Consider the following 21142-nt stretch of genomic DNA (forward strand, 5'->3'; position numbering starts at 1 on the left):
CCTCCAGTAAACGGGAGTTGCATAATCTCATAGTCATAGGAACATGTATAGGTCATGAAGAAAGCAATAGCAACAAACTAAACGATCAAGTGCTAAGCTAACGGAATGGGTGAAGTCAATCACATCATTCTCCTAATGATGTGATCCCGTTAATCATATGACAACTCATGTCTATGGTTAGGACACATAACCATCTTTGATCAACGAGCTAGCCAAGTAGAGGCATACTAGTGACACTCTGTTTGTCTATGTATTCACACATGTATTATGTTTCGGTTAATACGATTCTAGCATGAATAATAAACATTTATCATGATATAAGGAAATAAATAATAACTTTATTATTGCCTCTAGAGCATATTTCCTTCAGGAGACAATTGCAGGCGCCGCTAACTGTTGCCCGATCACTCTCTGACCCAAGACTCCCACATCCAAAAAATAAAATAACTCTAAACTGACAGAGAAGCCCATGTATTTCCCCTTGTTCAAAGTAGCATGGATATGTGGATTTTGTAGTGCAAACCTAATTACTAATAGGTTGTACTGGATCATGTATTTCTATGTTTAATCTCCATATATAAGTCAAAAGTCTATTTCGCAAAAAAAAGTCAAATGTCTAATGCTGGAACAGCAAACTAGTTTTCCATGATTAATTGCCTCCTTGTTAATCTTTTTCCAGAAAATAACATTTCCAAGTTAGGGTACGATCATGTGAGCATTTTCTTCTGTTGAGGAAAATATTGGGTGTGTTTTGTGCACGTTCTAACATGTTTAACTAGAAGAGTGATTTGCTTTTAATAAGACAGCCATCCAAACCGAAACACGGACTTGGAAGGTGAAATGGATGTACACCATAACACCGACTCCTCGCACCAACTCAACACAACATGATATAGTACACTGGTTTTAGGTTACAGTATACTGTGAGGCTAGCCATCATGTGTCCATTATATGCAACATGCTGGTTTTATTTTTAGGAGGCGTGCAACGGATGAGAGCCTATGACATAGAAAGTAAGTATATATAGCTTTACCACTCATAAACGTGAAGATACGAATCAATATTGACTAGAGAAGAGTACACAAGCCATGCAATGCGGTGGGCCAGCGTGGCACCTTCATCTCACCGGTTCCCAACCGAACCGATAAATATCGGCCTCTCCCGTGCCTCTTAGTTCCAGATCATAGCAATGGCGAAAGGTGATTATTTTACAGCAATCAGTTGCATAGACTTGGAAGGCACCAGGAATTATTTTACGGCTAGAAGATCTTGGCTCACAACTTGGTTTTTGTCTTTATCTTGTCCCTTGTATCTGGTGAGCAACTCCTCTGGACAGGAAGAGACCTTTGCGGTCCAGCAGCAGCGGGAAGCGAGTACGGGCTTCGCCTCATGTCCTGTAGTTACTTTCTGGCATGGGACACGCACATCTGGACCTGAGGCTGGGAGCACATGGAAGAGGATGATGATATGGATAGGCTATCTTACTTCCCTTTCTCTAGCCACAAGCGTTTCTGCGACCTGAGAAGCTTCCTTAGCCGTACTGGATGGCCCTCTGGCTTCACTGGCTCATAGTGCAGGGGAGCCAACCACACAAAGGGATCAAGAGATCACCTTCATGCCTTCCACATACGTTGGGTGATGGAGTGCAGCCAACCAGCTGCTGTACAGATCAGGCAAGAGGATGCACGAACCAACCATATGCAACATCTGTCATAGTAGGGGATTGCTACCAGATGCCATCACCACTTTGTAAGATGCTTCATATGACAAGCTTGGAATAGTTATAGCCACATTTCATATTTCATATGACATCTTGTAAGAACGGTTGGAGAACAAGGCACTTCACAGATACTTATTTCATATGACAGTTCAGAAAATAGTTATACACAAGTTAAAAGGAACACAACGAGCTGATGGCAAACACTCTATTTTTATTGAATTGATGATACTATATGCATCAAACCGTTTGTATGGGAGAAGGGGACGATGAGCAAACTACAAGGACTAAAAGGGTGCATCAAAGCATAAAACCCATGGAGGCGACGATCTTGGGGAGAGAAAGAAGCATCGCAAGCACGACTATCAGTTCAATGTAAACAAATACAAAAAACCAGTCCCCAATTTGATCAGGCTCGCCCCCTCCACGAATCATCTAAGGGGGCGATATATATCGAATGTAAGACAATGCAAATGGAAAAGGCATTGTTTATTACAGGCCTAAAAATACCATTCACGCTCCGACACAGGCATCCTCCTCTCCCTTCGTTATTCCAAGCTTCTGGGCATGAGACCTTCGTAAGACAACACAATGATGCTTGTAGATCTTCCCGGCAGAAGCACTTGTGCCAACTTGACTGGTGGCATAGCATGGTGTTGACGCTTGAGGAAGGCTACCATCTTGGTGCTCTGCGGGAGGAGGGTGGTTCGTCTTCTTATAGTTTACGCCGGGTGGTCATGTATTGAACGGCACTAGAGCAAGCCGCTCATGGGCCCAATACAGAGAAGAAGGCCAAACAAAGAACAAGAAGGGAGGAACAAACCATAAGCTGAAGCGGTCCAACCAGCTAGAAAGTAACTGCAGATTTAAATCTTACGGACAAATGACATCGTACTAAAGTTAGATCTTTGATCGTGCTGATATCATCACAAATGGTTTTTTTCTTGACTTGCTAAACATAAAATATTTGTACAATCGTTTGATTGTCAACTTTGTTCCATCCATAAAGCAAAAAAAAGAAATTATCTCTTGACTAGCATAAGGCATGTGCCTTGCTATGGAACAACAAATAATTGAAGTTGTATTAAATTAGCGGCATACAACAGCCAATCGACTTGCAACGCTGCAAAGAAAAACTCAAACAAGCAAGCGGCACCGCACTTACGTAGTTGCAGAGTCATGGGAGTACTGACGTCTACTTATTAAAAGACTTCTCATTCAAAACAAAGTGAGTTTGTCGCTTGATGGTTTGATTGAGGTGGGTGTACACGCATGTGTGCGATTTGAGGCTCCCCAACGACATTATTTGTTTATTGATTCATCTATAAAAAATATTCGAACCGGAGGGTCTGGTGGATTTTAGATGGATGAGGAAGATCGGGATGGAGTGGGAAGTAAACACTCACAAATCAGAAGGGGCCTGGTGAGGGCATTCAGCATTGAGAGGATGAGGGAGTGCGCTATTATATTTGAGAAGGCATTCATCATTGACGGGCAGTCTTCAAAAACTAGCATTGCTAATTATTACTAGTAAACACTGACAGGTTTCTAGTTAACACGGGTTAGTGTTCGTCATCTAGGTCATTTGCTAATTATTACTTTTGGTGATACAAAATAAATTTGTAGCATTAGTAATTGCTAGTTGTGCAATCATAATAGATTTTTCTATTATATTTTAGGCATCTTCGTCCACATATGTAGAATATGTGCTATATCGGATATGACCCAGGAAGTCTCGTGTGTTTACAAGTTAGGTATATCATATTATATCAGAAAATTACGATATAGTTAGACAGATTAATCAGATCATGTTAAGACCACCTGACCTTTCGAAAAAATTGAACAATCATCGAATTTAAAAAATGAAAAATTGAATGGCTGCTCACCGTCACTGGCTGGTCATTTGTGCGGTGGGTCAGTGATAAATTAATTGAATGCACTTTTACTTTTGTGAGTTTTCATAGTTTGGAACTGTGTTCAATTAATGTGTAAATAACATGTTTACAATCAACAATTAGTGACACATAATCGATGTCAGTTGAATGAAACTCAAAAAAAAATCTACTAGCTAGTCTTACGTGTGTGGGCGGCCTGGATAGGTGGAGGCCTTGGTCATTTCTGACATCCGCACGAGAGGGTCTTTACTGGCGATGGCCATACCAGCCATATCACCTTCACCAACCAATCGGCGTTGGCTTGGTCGAAGTAGCGTTTCTCCGCTTCCTCTTCAGCTTTTGTGGCATACACCACTAGGATCATCTTTTTGTCCGAGCAGACATTGTGGGTCATCAGCTTCATGTTGTCACCCTCTTCCTTGCCTTCCTGCACGCTGATGGGGTGCTGGGATGACATGAAGACGTTGTCGGATGGATCGGGAGAGGTGGAGAGAAGAGATGATCGAAGAAGGTGAGAGCCAACGAGGATGCGAGCGTCCTGTTTATACGGCCAAAGAATGTCGTCCATTGCAGTGGGAATCATCGTCGGTAGATGGGCAGGCACCGACGTGTCATCCGTTCAATGCTACTCACTCTGAACTCACACATGCACTGGAAATCAAGGACATGTGAATGCATCTTGGTTTCGCATTTTCATTCATCAACGCAGGAAAACGGTCAATTAACTTTTGAGCATATACCATTGATCGGCCACTAACTATGAGGGTCGCGGATAAATTAATACCACAGACTGGCCAAGTAGGCCGAGCATTTTCTGACCAGCTAGTATAAATTACCTTAGACGGTTGTGACAGGCTCATCACTGACGCCTTTAAGCTTGTCTGTCAGTCTTGAACCTCATCAGTGATGTATGTCCACTAGCCGGTCAGTGATGAGGGGTCAGTGGTACTTTGTTCTGTAGTAGTATTTGCTTTGCTTTTTGCTCTTTGGTTTTCTAGTCGCTTCTTTCCCAAAAAGAACAACAGTCGAATGTTTAGAGGGGTCTACATAAAAAAACCTATTTTAAAAATACAAGCAATGTATTAAAAGGTTTCGGTGTTTATTTGAAAAAATTACACCGTACATTGGAAAAAGGTTTGCCATTATAAAAAAATGTTCATCTATTTTATAAAAATGTTCTATTTGTACTATAAAAATGTTAATCATATATAAAAAATATGTACTAATTTTCACTCTATATTATAGTCATAAATTTATATATATTTTTGCAAAAAAAACAAATCTGAAAATAAAAAACTTTAAAAAGAACAAAAAGACACAAGGGAAAAAACAGCAGTAGCCAGCGAAGAAAACAAAACAGCTAACACAGACGAAGTGTGCCGGCCCATCTTGTTCTGCTGTGAGCATGGCCTGCGTAGGATGCAGGCAATGCAAGCAACCGAATGGGCCAAATTCTTCCCATGCGGGTCTAGTTGGGCTGTATGCGGGCAACCAAACACATCTTTTTTTTTTTGAATTGTTTGGATCCATCGATTGTTGCATATTGCCATGTGATGATTGTGTTCTATGGTGTCTTTCGTGGTAGGTTCTGCCTCCGACGATATTTCCGAGTATTCAACTGAAGGGCAGTACCCTACTACTACTCCATCAGGCAAGCAGCCCCATTGATGATATGATACAATCCCATGTTCACGCTCCTGCTCTCATTTACTGCATTAAGACAACAACGTTTCAAACTGCTGTGTGCTGCGGTAGTTGAACCCTTATCCTCTGCATGACCTGTCATTGCCACAGTAACTAGATGAAACCCACTAGCATGTGTAGGAGTTGATTGAGCCATGTCTGTGTTTCCTACCTTGCTATGCCTGCTATGCTTAGAGTTGTGTCAGGTCTGGTTCATCTGGGTGATGGGCTAGAGTGAAATGATTACGTCGGTAATGTGAGGGATGTGTTGAACATGATTTGGTAAAGGTATCGATGAGAGGCCATGTAGGAGTACATGGTGGGTTGTTTCATTGAGGCCGTCCCTAAGAACTGAGATCTGTATGCGTGATTTAAGATTCAGCTACTACCACACATTGGGCCCTGAAATATGACCCCGCTCGATTTACTGACCCCTCTCGTCCTCTATCCAGGAGTTGCAACTAGTTTTTGGTGTTTATAGGTTATGTGTTGGCGGCCGTGCGTAGCGCTGACCCCAGGGGTGGGCTATGATGCGGTAGATACACCGTGGCACGGTGTACCGAGTCGCCCGTTTGGTGTCTCGGGAACCCTGCACATCGTTTGGGGCCGTTGAGGACACCCCGGCCGGATTTCCTTGCGGATGGAACCCGAATAGGCGATAAACCTGGACTAGAGACTTGTGTGGTTAGTCAGGTCGTGGTCTACACCCACGTCGGCTTTCGCTTGAAGTTTGCCGAGCACATGTCGTGTGCAGACACTAAGTGGTGGAAACATGTGTGACGAAGTACACCCCTGCAGGGTATAAAACTATTCGAATAGCCGCGTCCGCGGTAAAGGACTACTTGGTTGCCTATACAGTTCATAGACAAGTTAATGGTTACTACTAAAAGACTCAAGATAAGTGTGAGTACCGAGGATGGCCCTCTCGTAGGATGACGAGGGAGGATCCACGGTGGAGTATTGTGTTGATGATTAGTGGACTCGTATGCGAAAACTATTTTACTAGTGGTGTCTCGTAGGATAGCTTAGCCAAGAGTCAAAGCTGGCTTGCTGCATTAACCCCACCACCTTCTTGAGAATGAGCATGTATAGTAGGATCTGTTGTAAGACTTGCTGAGTACCTTTGTACTCATGTTGCTTTAATTACTGTTTTCAGACAACAACACCGCCCCCTCCGATGGGTTTTACGTAGACCTCGACGTCGATGAGTAACTTGACACCCAGGTGGTGATTCTGGCCATGGAGGGCCCTATGTAGATAGACAGGCTTCGTCAAGCCTTCTTTCTTTCTAGTGTCTGTACTCAGACTTATTTGCTTCTGCATGTGCTTGTATGCTTGTATGACTTGAGTGTCGGGTCATGTGACCCCTACCTGTATGAACATGTTATGTATGGCTCTCCGGAGCCTTTAAATAAAGTACTTGAGTTGTAGAGTTTTTTTGTGATGCCATGTTTTATTTACAGATATCGAGCATATTGTGTGTATGATTGAAATGCTTGGTATGTGTGGGATCCGACAATCTAGTTGTTTATCCTTGGCAGCCTCTCTTATGGGGAAATGTAGTCTAGTGCCTCCTTGAGCCATAGTAGTCAGCTACAGCCCGGTTCACCGGAGTCCTGCTGGCCCAGCACTACTGCTCAGGACACTTGACTGGCCGGCATGTGTTTCACTTTGTTCTTGTGTCTGTCCCTTCGGGGAAATGTCACGCGGTGACATCCGGAGTCCTGTTAGCCCAGTGCTACAGCCCGGATTCACACGCTGTTGACCGACATGCTCGATGTGATTCATGTATGCCTGTCCCCATAGGTTTGTGCCGCTTTGGGTTCACGACTAGCCATGTCAGCCCGGGTTCTCTGTCATATGGATGCTAGCGACACTATCATATACGTGAGCCAAAAGGCGCAAACGGTCCCGTGCCATGGTAAGGCGACACCCATGGGAATACCGTGCATGAGGCCACAAAGTGATATGAGGTGTTACCGGCTAGATCGATGTGACTTGGAATCAGGGTCCGGACAGCGTTGGCATCAGAGCCGGACTGCCTGTAGGTTCGTTGAGCCAAACTGGTCGATGTCGAGTCTAGAAATGCTTTAGTTATATGTAGGGGAATTGATTGTGGGAGGGAACATAAGGCTCTTTTACTCCTTTAACTTATGCCCTCTGATCTGAGTCATTCTCTTCTCATCCTACGTGGGTTAAGGACTAGGCTTTCTTCTCTCTATCAGGTTCACGTGTTACTAATCCGTAGTAGCTTATAGGATTGTTGTTACAAGCCTCAGTACAGTTTCTACTACTTTTAGTATGTTGCCAGTTGAACCAGAACCTTGATATGATGTTGTTGAGTGGTTTTGCAAACTGTTGTGAATGTCTCAAATCTTTTTCTGAGCATTTACAGCCGTTATGCTGTCCGATTTCTCCTAGAAAATTCTAATGCCTTTGCATTATTATGTGCTTTCAGATGGCCACCCGTTCCCAGAACCAAGTGGTTCGTCTGACCCGGTGCCTCGATGTACCCGGTTACACGGCCATGCTGGTCCGGGTGATGGTCGAGACAGGCTATCGATGGTATCTTGAGTATACCGTCGAGGAGCAGTTCCGAGACTTCAACCAGAGCCAGTACCTTTGTACCATCAGGATATATCCCTCTTATCCTGGAGCCACTGAACCCCTCCACTGCTCTTATGGACTTGGGATTACTATTGAGATGTCCGTGCAGGACGCAGCTTACTCAATGATGACTATCATTCGAGCCAGAACTGCCTTACTCCAGAACACCGATTTCCGCTACATGCCAGCCTCACTCCCTGGAGCACAGGGGTACTATTAGGCTTTGTACTATGACTCTACACATGAGGAGTCACTACTCCGCACCACTGCCGAGATGCTCGAGGACAAGGACCGTGAAAATCGGGCCTTGCGGATGGAGCTCTTCAACTCTCGTTCTGATCACTGGGCCACTTTGACTCGATTTGCACCTGATGTGCAGGCGGGATACATGGACATGAGGGACATGTACCCCGTGCGGTCTGGGTTGCCAGATTGTATGGACTGGCATGATGTAGGAGGCGTCACCCCTCCTCGTGGTCCTCGTCTGCCACCGTTTGTGGGACCAAGGCCACATCCGAGTCCCTATGGACCGCAAGCTCCACAAGACCGTCCGTTCCCAGATGATCATGTTCCGCTTCTAGGTTTTGGTGGTGACTTTTATGAGGATTACTACGGAGCTATCTGAGCTAGTAGTAGTTTCACTAGTACTGTAATAGTTGTATTCTCCACAGTCCTGCGTGACCCGTGGGATACGACTTGGTGTGTATCACGCTCCGGGGGTGTAGAAAATAATGTATAGGAGCTTGGAATGCCTCCGATGAGATGTAACATCTTTCACCATAGTTGTACTCTAGCCTGGGCTTGTACTAAACTATGTACGGTGTGTATGACCGATGATATATATATGGAAGTTTCTATATTACCATGTCGTGCAATGAACATCTCAGCATTCCATGTTATCCATTACATTCTGCACTTCCTTGCCAAGATTGTGCCATCCTTGTCTAAACCATTGTCTTGTTTTTCCTAGGATGGTCAACACCCGCAGCAACCCTGCTGCCCCGGAGCAGGGGGAAGCCAGTGCAGCTAGGGATGAGAATCTACATCACCCGCCTTCTCTGGCCGAAGTTATGCTGGAGGCAGAAAGAAACAAGCGTGAGACTAACCGCTTGCTGGAGCGGATTGACCAGAACACTGCACGTCATCAGCGAAACGACTTGGTGTCAATCAATGACTTTATCAAGTTGTACCCACCAAAGTTTAATCATTCCGTCGAGCCCCTCGACGCGCATGACTGGCTTCGCAGCATCACCCACAAGCTATGTTCTGCCAATGTAGCTGAAGCTGATAAGGTTACCTATGCTGCCTATCACCTCGAAGGCCCTGCTAGCCTTTGGTGGGAAAACTTTGAGGCTATGCGCCCGGTCGGCCAAATCACTACTTGGGCTGAATTCAGTGAGGCTTTCCGTGAGCATCACATCCCGAAAGGTCTCATGGATCGTAAGAGGGAAGAGTTCTGCAATTTCACCAAAGGCAGACTAACTATGGATGCATATAGTCGTGAGTTTGGAAATCTGGCACGTTATGCTCCTGAAGAGGTATCCACCGACGCTAAGAAGCAGGCAAGGTTCCGCAAGGGACTTAGCCCCGAGCTTCGCCACGATCTTCGTCTGCACGAGTGCACCTCCTTCCAGAAGTTGGTCAATAAGGCCATTGAGGGAGTCTTGGATTAGGGGGTCTCCGGACAGCCGGATTATATCCTTTAGCCGGACTGTTGGACTATGAAGATGCAATATTGAAGACTTCGTCTCGTGTCCGGATGGGACTCTACTTGGCGTGGAAGGCAAGCTAGGAAATACCGATATGGATATATCCTCCTTTGTAACCGACCTAGTGTAACCCTAACCCTCTCCGGTGTCTATATAAACTGGAGAGTTTTAGTCCGTAGGACACAACAACTACAACATACAATCATAACATAGGCTAGCTTCTAGGGTTTAGCCTCTCTGATCTCGTGGTAGATCTACTCTTGTACTACCCATATCATCAATATTAATCAAGCAGGACGTAGGGTTTTACCTCCATCAAGAGGTCCCGAACCTGGGTAAAACATCGTGTCCCCTGCCTCCTGTTACCATCCGGCCTAGACGCACAGTTCGGGACCCCCTACCCAAGATCTGCCGGTTTTGACACCGACATTGGTGCTTTCATTGAGAGTTCCTCCGTGTCGTCGCTGTTAGGCTTGATGGCTCCTACTATCATCGATAGCAATGCGGTCCAGGGTGAGACTTTTCTCCCCGGACAGATCTTCGTATTCGGCGGCTTTGCACTGCGGGCTAATTCGCTTGGCCATCTGGAGCAGATTGAAAGCTACGCCCCTGGCCGTCAGGTCAGATTTGGAAGTTTGAACTACACGGCCGACATCCGCGGAGACTTGATCTTCGATGGATTCGAGCCACGGCCAGGCGTGCCACACTGTCGTGATGGGTATGACCTAGCTCTGCCGCCGAACAGTACCCCAGAGGCCGCGCCCGCATCAGCTCCGACCTTTAGCTCGGAGCCAACTGCGCCAATCGAGGACGGGTGGTTAGACACCGCCTCAGGGGCTGCAGTCTCAACGGCGGTCGAGCCAAACACCAGCCTAACCCTCTGCGCAGCCCGTGACTCCAAGGTGCCGGACTCTTTTTCTGACTCCGAACCGCCCGTGCCCCTGCCAATCGAATCCGATTGGGCGCCGATCATGGAATTCACCGCCGCGGATATCTTTCAGCATTCGCCCTTCGGCGACATTCCGAATTCACTAAGGTCCCTCTCTTTGTCAGGAGAGCCCTGGCCGGATTATGGCCAACAGGATTGGGATGCGGACGACGAAGAAATTCAACGCCCACCCACCACCCACTTAATAGCCACTGTCGATGACTCAACCGACATGCTCGACTTCGACTCCAAAGACATCGACGGTATGGACGATGATGCGGGAGGCGAAGAGGAACCACCGCCCACAGGGCGCTGGACGTCCACTTCATCATATGACGTATACATGGTGGACACACCAAAACAAGACGATGACGAGGAACGAAAGGACGCACCGAAGGCTTGTTCCCTCGAGAAGCAGTCAAAGCGGCGGCGCAAGCGCCGCCCCAAATCCTGCCTCGGCAGAAATAATGATCATATAGACCCAGCGTTGGAGCAGGGCGAACCAGTGCCGGACCACGGCAATACGGAGAATCAAACCGAACAAACCAATTCTGTCAAAGATAATAGTCCGGACGACATAACGCCGGACAGGCACCCGGAGCAGCAGAATGCTCGTCAAAGGCTTGTTGCCACTGCGAGGAATCTGAAAAAGCAGAAGCAAAGGCTCAAGGCTAAGCAGGACACACTCCAAATCAGATGGAGTAAAGTACTCAACACAACAGCGAAGTACGGCGACAATCACCCCACCAAGAGCTACCCAAAGCGGAAGTTGCTACCTGGATTCGATGAGGAGGCCTCAGACCCCCCCCCCCCCCACAACCAAAAATCAAAACAGCCACCTGGCCGGATAGACGACCTCACGACCAACATAGAGCGGCAAACAATGCCACTCACAAGACAATACGCGATCCACGCGAGGGCTCGCACCAAAAGGACGGCGCAACCAGATCCATCAATGGACCACGCAAGCGCGCCCCAGCATATGATGTAACACAACAAACATCCGAACAATGCGGTACACCCAGATACAGGGGTGCTGCACACCCCCTATGTTTCACCGATGAGGTGCTGGACCATGAATTTCCAGAGGGATTCAAACCCGTAAACATAGAGGCATACGACGGAACAACAGACCCTGGGGTCTGGATCGAGGACTATATCCTCCACATCCATATGGCTCGAGGAGATGATCTCCACGCCATCAAGTACTTACCCCTCAAGCTCAAAGGGCCAGCTCATCACTGGCTTAAAGGCCTCCCCGAAAACTCCATTGGAAGCTGGGAAGAGCTCGAAGACGCTTTTCGGGCAAATTTTCAAGGGACTTATGTCCGACCTCTGGACGCGGACAATTTGAGTCATATAACTCAACAGCCCGGAGAGTCAGCCCGAAAACTTTGGAATAGGTTTCTTACTAAAAAGAACCAAATTGTCGACTGTCCAGACGCTGAAGCCTTGGCAGCTTTTAAGCGTAGCGTCCGTGACGAATGGCTTGCCAGACACCTCGGCCAAGAAAAGCCAAGAACAATGGCAGCATTAACAAGCCTCATGACCCGCTTTTGCGCGGGTGAGGACAGCTGGCTAGCCAGATGTAGCACCAGCGACCCCAGTACATCTGAAGTTAGAGATGGAAACGGGAAATCACGGTGCAACAGCAATAACAAACGCCGGAATAAAGAAGACAACACGAAGAGCACGACAGTAAACGCCGGATTCAGAAGCTCTCGGCCAGGTCAGCAAAAGCCGCCCTCTAAAGGCGCCAGAGACGAACTGTCCAGCCTAAACAAAATTCTGGACCAAATATGTCAGATCCATAGCATCCCTGGCAAACCAGCCAATCATACCCACAGAGAATGTTGGGTCTTCAAGCAATCCGGCAAGCTCAACGCCGTACACAAGGGGGAGGATACACCAAGCAAAGACGAGGATGAGCCTCTCAAGCAAGACACTGGGGAACAAAAGAAATTTCCACCAGAAGTCAAAACAGTAAACGTGTTACACGTGATCAAGGGAAGAAACAAAACGGCATTCCCAGAAAAATATGCCCAAAGGCCTATCACCGCGGAGTCCTGCCACTGGTCGTCTCAACCGATCACTTTCGACCATCGTGATTACTCAGCAAGTATCCGGCGTGCAGGATGGGCTGCCCTGGTATTAGACCCAAAAGTTGACGGATACGACTTCACACGAGTCCTGATGGATGGTGGCAGCAGTCTAAACCTGATATATCAGGATACAATCCGCGAAATGGAGATAGACCCAACAAAAATTTGCCATAGCAATACTACCTTCAAAGGAGTAACGCCAGGCCCAGGGGCTCATTGCACGGGCTCCCTGCTACTAAAGGTTATATTCGGCTTCCCCGATAACTTCTGTAGCGAACATTTAACCTTCAACATCGCTCCGTTCCAACGTGGCTACCAAGCACTACTCGGACGCAAAGCTTTCGCTCGCTTTAATGCAATACCACACTACGCTTCCCTCACACTCAAGATGCCCGGCCCACGTGGCATCATTACAGTAAACGGAAGTATTAAGCGATCTTTGCGCGCCGAAGAGAGTGCGGCTGCCTTGGCAGCCGCACACTAAAAACGGCCTCACCAACTAAAGCATTTAACAGGTCGTCAAGACCTCGGACACGGTTAGACGAGTCCGGCGCAGCTATATGTAATTCATACCGGATCAATGGTCACACCCCTATTACAAATACAAGGGGCTCAACGCGCGCAGACAAGTGGCAATTTTTACTCATCTTGAATTATACATGGTTTCTTTAAAAACTATCTTTTTGCACGACAACTTTTTCACCTAAGTTCCTCCCTTTTACAGATGATCATCGTGCTACACCCGTCCAGGATACGGAACACCGGAGACACAGGCGCAGACGTGCAGCAGGGACCCGCTCCAAGGATTCTTTTTAGATTAAGACCCTGCGTAAACCTTTTTTACTGTCTCTTGTTAATACATATCCACCGAATTCTCAGCACAGTTGAGAAGGATGCTGACGTCTTGGCATGTGGCCACGTTAGAATAATGCACGTACCTGGACACAAGGGGCTTCCTACAAAGGGCACTATTTAGGCCCGGTTTATACCATAAAGACCGAATACCTTAGGGAGTGTTCGGCGTCGCGAGTTTGGCCTTATATGCATCAGCTCCGAATCATTGTCTTTGGTCAAATGTTGGGTTTGCCCGGCTCCTGTGTTTTGGTGCCTTACGTTACGCTTTATAGGCTAAGGTAGCACCAGGAGAACTTCTGCGATTGTGCCCTGGTTCATCCGGACGAGCACCTCAGTAGTGAAAGCCGAAAACTGACTGTCATGATATAGCGTGAGACTGGACAACCACTCGATGACCTATTCGAATGTTAGAATTCCTCCATCTTAACGAAGGGCCGTTTTCCGGCCAGGCATGTACGCACCCCGCGATCGGGAGAGTGCGGAGCCACCAGGGGCTATCTAGTAGCCCCACTGTCAAACTCCTATGGCTAAGTGAAAGTGTTAAAGCATTATCGTCCGGTTGCCTCGCTCGCTACGCTATCACCTCCTTAATAGGACCAAGACGTTGTGTTAAGTGTGAACACGCGTTTTTTGCGAGAACCTCCGCATTATATGTGTGGGGGTTGAAGCCAACGGCTGCAATCTTTCAGGTTATACAACTGTATACATAAACGGCCGCACAGGAGGCATCATACTACTTACAGGCAAAAGTATAAACATAGCCTTATAAAAACTTCATAAAAGCATTGTGTTTATAATGAGAATACATATCACTCAAACATAATATTCTTCGAGCACTGGGCCTCTATCAAACGAGCACCCTCGAGAACCTCCTCGAAATAATGCTCGGCAGCCACTCGGCCTATGGCCGAACCCTGCGCCGCAACAGTGGTAGCATCCATCTCCGCCCAGTATGCTTTAACACGGGCAAGGGCCATCCGCGAGCCTTCTATGCACGCCGACCTCTTCATCGCATTAATGCGTGGCACCGCACCAAGGAACTGCTGCACTAAGCTGAAATAGTTGTTCGGCTTTGGCTTTTCCGGCCATAGCAGATCCACAACATACCTCATGGAGAGTCCGGACAACCTATTCAGTTCGGCTCATTCGGCTAGCTGGTCAGTCAATGAAAGCGGACGCTCTGGAACGGGGAATTGCGACCAGAACAGCTTGTCCACTTCACGATATGTCTGACCTTGGAAGTACTTGGCCGCATCGGCAGCGCTCGCCGCCAAATCCATATACACATCTGCCGAACTCCACAGCCGATCTAGAGGGGCATACTGTGGATCTCTGAACTTCCTCCGTAACATGAAGGGTTTCCCAACCGCAATATCCTCGGCTTGCCGCAGCTCCTCCTTCTTCGCTCTCATAGCAGAACGGGTGTCTTTGTCCGCCGCCATGGCCTTCTCAAGGTCCGTTGCCTTTGCTCGGTTTTCTTTTTCAAGGACCCGGCAATGGTCGGCAGTGTCTTTTAATTCTACGGCCATCTTGGCCATCTTCTCTTGGCTCTCGCAATGTGCGGCCTTCTCGGCTTTCCACTCTTCGGCCTCCTTCAAAGCAACAGCATTACTAATCCTCGCTTGTTCCTTGGCTCGGGCAAGTTCTGCCCGCAAGGTTTCCACGGTGGCAGCTCCATCTGCAGTCACAACATATTAAAGATACTGGCATCATGCTTCTCTTACTATGTGGCGTTCACCAGATAATAACACTTACCCTGTGCCTCGTCAAGCCTCTTGTTAACAAGCTCGATGTCGGCGTCTGCCGCATCCAGTTGCCGTTTTAATTTGGCAAACTCACTAGTCCGGCTAGCCACCGGAGCTTCCACCACCTGCACATAGGGGCAGTCTGGTTATTGCCTGGGAATATGATCCTCTGTTCGCCGCCGTTCTCGATGACAACCAGAGTCTCAGGGGCTACTATCTACACAGGGGACACCTAACATGTGCAGTACTATCACATATTATCTCACATACCTCAAACCCTGTCAGTAGACTCATAAAGGCTTCATGTAATCCGCTTTCGGCGGATGAGATTCTCTCCATCACCGTACCCATCAGCATACGGTGTTCTTCTGAGATGGCCGCTCGCCCCACCAACTCCCTCAGAACGTCCGACCGCACACCAGACGGTGCCAGACTCTTCTGTCTGCTCTCTTCGGGAGCCGGACGCTGGGGACTTCGGGGGTCTATGGGATTATCTTCTGGCCTCACCGGATCCGGAGAGGCCCTCCGTGACGACACTTCGGGATCGCCCGCTTCTTGAGCGGAGGAGTCCGGGGGAGGCGGTTCGCTCTCCATCATCTCTGGAAGAAGATCCCCCGAAGGCGAGCTCATCTGAGAGGGGCTAAGGCCCGAACTGCAAGATATATGCGGTGGTTATTTTCTCAGAAAAAAGATAGCATACCTTTACTACTAAAGTATTTTGTATAACTTACGACTCGTTGGAGGGCTGATCACCCCGTGGACTTTGTGCAGCAAAAGCACCGCCCCCCCCCCCCCCGAGGCAAGACCCTCTGTGGGAGACTTCTTCTCCCGTTTGGAGGCTTCGGCTTCCGGATCCTCGGAAGCAGTCCTTTTCCTTCCCAGTTGTCCTCCTTCATGGAGACGCTCATTCCCTCGGTTGGAACGGGCAGCGATGCGGGCCCGCGTCCGCCCGTATTATCCCCCCCGGTATCTTCCTTCGAGGGCTCTGGGCAAGGTGCGACCTCGAGCATCTTCTCCAATACCGGATTTTCCAAACCTTCAGGGAGGGGGGCCAAACACCGAATCATCTTCGCCTTTGTTAGCCAGTCCTGGTCAAAAAGCAAACTCTCAGAAATAACTTCGCAACGAATAAAAGACAGTGTGTTCGGCCAGAGGATTTCTTACTTGTTCGGCGGCGCGGTTACTACTTAGGCCCACGTCTCGGGAATATCCGGACACTCTACTTGAGGTCCGAAGAATGACTTGTACATCTCCTCATGCGTCAGGCCGAGGAAACTTTGAATGGCACGCGGTCCCTCTGGGTTGAAGTCCCACAAGCGAAGGGGTCGGCGTTTGCAAGGCTGGACTTGACGAACCAGCATAACTTGTATTACCACAGCCAAATTAAAATCTCCCTCGAAGAGATCTCGGATGCGGCTTTGCACGTCCTTGGCTGGATCCCAGCTCAGGCCTCTGCTAATCCATGACATCAGTTGTGGTGGGGGGGGCGAGCGGAAAGCGGGGGCAGCCGCCCACTTGGCACTTCTGGGAGCCATGACATAAAACCACTCCCGTTGCCATAATTCGGACACCTCTGGAAAGGAACCTTTCGGCCATGGAGCTCCTGCCATCTTGCCTATTGATGCACCTCCGCATGCTGCATGTTGCCCCTCGATCATCTTCGGCTTTACTTCAAAGGTCTTGAGCCATAGGCCGAAGTGAGGGGTAACGCAGAGGAAGGCCTCACACACGACAATAAATGTCGAGATGTGGAGAAAGGAGTCCGGAGCTAGATCGTGGAAATCTAGCCCGTAATAGAACATTAAACCCCTGGCGAAGGGATCCAGAGTGAGGCCTAGACCTCGGAGGAAGTGGGAGACGAACACGACGTTCTCGTTGGGTTCGGGAGTAGGGACGATCTGCCCTCGAGCAGGCAGCCGATGCGAAACCTCGGCGGTCAGGTATATGGCCTCCCTCAACTTCTTAATGTCCTCTTCCGTAACGTAGGAGGGCATCCATCGGCCTTGAAGGCTGGATCCGGACATGACTGAAGATCCGGAGCACCTAACCTGGGCTTTGGGTGTTAGAACTCGAGGCGGGGGAAGGGTTCGATTGAGCACGGGAGGGAAAAGCGAAAACCTTGTCCCTTTATAAAGAGGGTGAATATCAAGCGTCCTCTCCGTAGCCGTTTAGGACTTGCCTATAATCTAGGAGTCCTAGACATGGTTGGGTTACCCATGACCGCATTAATGAGAATCCCGTAATTGGGGGAACAAGATCTCCGCTTCGACAAGACGTGTCAAGAAACCGCCTCGCGTTATGTGTGGAGAAACGGTTCGAATAATCACCGAGCCATGACATAACGTCGTGCTGCCAAAACAAGCCAGCAAATTAGATCTGCGAAAATATTATTCTCTCTACGGTGGAATGTGGAACTTATTTTGCAGGGTCGGACACTATCCCCGTATTCAGATTCCTCTGTGATGTATTCGGAGAAGGAACCCGCCTTGCAATGCCAAAGACAATACTGCGCGCCGGACTCATCATCATTGAAGCCTAGTTCAGGGGCTACTGCGGGAGTCCTGGATTAGGGTGTCTCCGGACAGCCGGATTATATCCTTTAGCCGGACTATTGGACTATGAAGATGCAATATTGAAGACTTCGTCTCGTGTCCGGATGGGACTCTACTTGGCGTGGAAGGAAAGCTAGGCAATACGGATATGGATATCTCCTCCTTTGTAACCGACCTTGTGTAACCCTAACTGAGGGAGTCCTGGATTAGGGGGTGTTCGGGTAGCCGTACTACACCTTCAGCCGGACTCCTGGACTATGAAGATACAAGATTGAAGACTTCGTCTCGTGTCCGGATGGGACTTTCCTTGGCGTGGAAGACAAGCTTGGCGATGCGGATATTCGAGATCTCCTACCATTGTAACCGACTTTATGTAATCCTAACCCTATCCCGTGTCTATATAAACCGGAGGGTTGTAGTCCGTAGGCAATCAACTCCATACACAACAATCATACCATAGGCTAGCTTCTAGGGTTTAGCCTCCTTGATCTCGTGGTAGATCTACTCTTGTACTACCCATATCATCAATATTAATCAAGCAGGAGTAGGGTATTACCTCCATCGAGAGGGCCCGAACCTGGGTAAAAACATCGTGTCCCTTGTCTCCTGTTACCATCCGGCCTTGACGCACAGTTCGGGACCCCCTACCCGAGATCCGCCGGTTTTCACACTGACACTAACCCTGTCCGGTGTCTATATAAACCGGAGAGTTTTAGTCCGTAGGACACAACAACTACAACATACAATCATACCATAGGCTAGCTTCTAGGGTTTAGCCTCTCTGATCTCGTGGTAGATCTACTCTTGTACTACCCATATCATCAATATTAATCAAGCAAGACGTAAGGTTTTACCTCCATCAAGAGGGCCCGAACCTGGGTAAAACATCGTGTCCCCTGCCTCTTGTTACCATCCGGCCTAGACGCACAGTTCGGGACCCCCTGCCCGAGATCCGCCGGTTTTGACACCGACATTGGTGCTTTCATTGAGAGTTTCTCTGTGTCGTCGCTGTTAGGCTTGATGGCTCCTACTATCCTCGATACCGATGCGGTCCAGGGTGAGACTTTTCTCCCCGGACAGATCTTCGTATTCGGCGGCTTTGCACTGCGGACTAATTCGAGTGAAGGACTTGGCTGTAGTGTGATGACGCACTGCGGAATACGTCAGCAGATTTGATTTGTGTTAATATTATTCTCTCTATGGCGATATGCGGAAGCTTATTTTTGCAGAGCCGGACACTACTCTTGGTGTTTACAATCTTCTATGAAGGACTTGGAGGAGGAACCCGCCTTGCAATGCCGAAGACAATTTGCGCGCCGGACTCGTCGTCATTGAAGCCTGGTTCAAGGGCTACTGAGGGAGTCCTGGATTAGGGGTGTTCGGGTAGCCGGACTATACCTTCAGCCGGACTCCTGGACTATGAAGATACAAGATTGAAGACTTCGTCCCATGTCCGGATGGGACTTTCCTTGGCGTGGAAGACAAGCTTGGCGATGCGGATATTCGAGATCTCCTACCATTGTAACCGACTTTATGTAACCCTAACCCTATCCGGTGTCTATATAAACCGGAGGGTTGTAGTCCGTAGGCAATCAACTCCATACACAACAATCATACCATAGGCTAGCTTCTAGGGTTTAGCCTCCTTGATCTCGTGGTAGATCTACTCTTGTACTACCCATATCATCAATATTAATCAAGCAGGAGTAGGGTATTACCTCCATCGAGAGGGCCCGAACCTGGGTAAAAACATCGTGTCCCTTGTCTCCTGTTACCATCCGGCCTTGACGCACAGTTCGGGACCCCCTACCCGAGATCCGCCGGTTTTCACACCGACATTGGTGCTTTCATTGAGAGCTCCTCTGTGTCGTCGCCTTTAGGCCCGATGGCTCCTTTTATCATCAACAACGATACGGTCCAGGGTGAGACTTTTCTCCCCGGACAGATCTTCGTCTTCGGCGGCTTCGCTCTGCGGGCCAATTCGCTCGGCCACTTGGAGCAGATCGAAAGCTACGCCCCTGGCCATCAAGTCAGGTTTGGAAGCTTAAACTACACGGCTGACATCCGCGGAGACTTGATCTTCGACGGGCTCGAGCCATGGCCAAGCGCACCGCACTATCTCGAGGGGCATGATCTAGCTCTGCCCTCGGACAGTGTCCTGGAGGCCGCACACGCATCGGCTCCGACCCCTAACTCAGAGCCTATTGCACCAATTGAGGATGAACGGTTGGACATCACCTCGGGGGCTGCGATCCCGAAAGCGATCGAGCCGAACGCTAGCCCCGCGCTCTGCACGACCCGTGACTCCGAGGATCCGGACTCCTCCCCGGACTCCGAACCCCCCGCTCCCCTGCCAATCGAATCCGATTGGGCGCCGATAATGGAGTTCACCGCCGCAGACATCTTTCAGCACTCGCCTTGTGGCGATATCCTGAACTCTCTCAAGACTCTCTCCTTATCAGGAGAGCCCTGGCCGAACTACGGTCAGCGAGGATGGGATACGGACGATGAAGAAATTCAAAGCCCACCCACCACCCACTTGGTAGCCACTGTCGACAATTTAAACGACGTGCTCAACTTCGACTCCGGAGACATCGACAGCATGGATGACGATGCAGGAGATACCGACGAACCAACACCCATAGGGCATTGGACAGCCACCTCATCTCACGATGTGTACATGGTGGATACCCCTAAAGGAAGCGACAATGAGGAAAAAGGGGATGGGACGGGAGATCGACCCCCCGAAAAGCAATCAAAGCGTCGGCGTAAACGCCGACCCAAGCCCCGCCTCAACAAAAACCCAGCCATAAAGCAGGACGAGCCGGTAGACGACGAGCAGGCCTTAGAGCAACTGTCCGAACAGGGCAACACGGATAGAGAAACCGAACATCCCTCCTCCGGCGAAACGGCATTCCAGACGACCTCACGCCGAATAAACCTATGAAGCAGAAGAACCTCCACGAGAGGCTCGTTGCAACTGCACGCAGCCTAAAGAAGCAGAAGCGGAAGCTAAAAATAGTGGAAGACGCACTCCGGATTAGATGGAGCAAAATAATCAATACCACAGATAAGTACGGCGACAGTTGCCGCACTAAAAGCTATCCGAAAAGAAAGCTACTGCCTGAATTCGACGAAGAGGCCCTAGAGCCCTCGCATTCAAAAAATGAAAAAGCCACACGGTCGGATAGACAACCCCATAAAGCGGCAAGCGGCGCCGCACCCAAATTGGCATGCGACCCACTTAAGGATTCGTATCATGGCCCAGTCAGGTCCATTTATGGGCCAAGAAAGCAAGCTCTCGTAAGCAACGCTATGAAGCCATCATCAGAATCCGGCACACCCAAAT

General features: G+C 48.8%; 1 long non-coding RNA gene across 1 annotated transcript in view; it reads left to right on the top strand.

Annotated features, from left to right (window-relative positions):
• The first annotated feature begins 354 nt into the window (after positions 1-354).
• The window catches only part of LOC147957593 (uncharacterized), a 53683-nt gene continuing 32895 nt past the window's right edge, over positions 355-21142 (top strand). Inside the window, exon 1 of the long non-coding RNA XR_015611444.1 lies at positions 355-2130. This is a non-coding gene — a long non-coding RNA (uncharacterized LOC147957593). The remainder of the gene's footprint in view (positions 2131-21142) is intronic.

Source organism: Triticum urartu, chromosome 7A (genome assembly GCF_056163025.1).
Source record: "Triticum urartu cultivar PI428250 chromosome 7A, HENAU_Tu73, whole genome shotgun sequence".
Taxonomy (NCBI): Eukaryota; Viridiplantae; Streptophyta; class Magnoliopsida; order Poales; family Poaceae; genus Triticum; species Triticum urartu.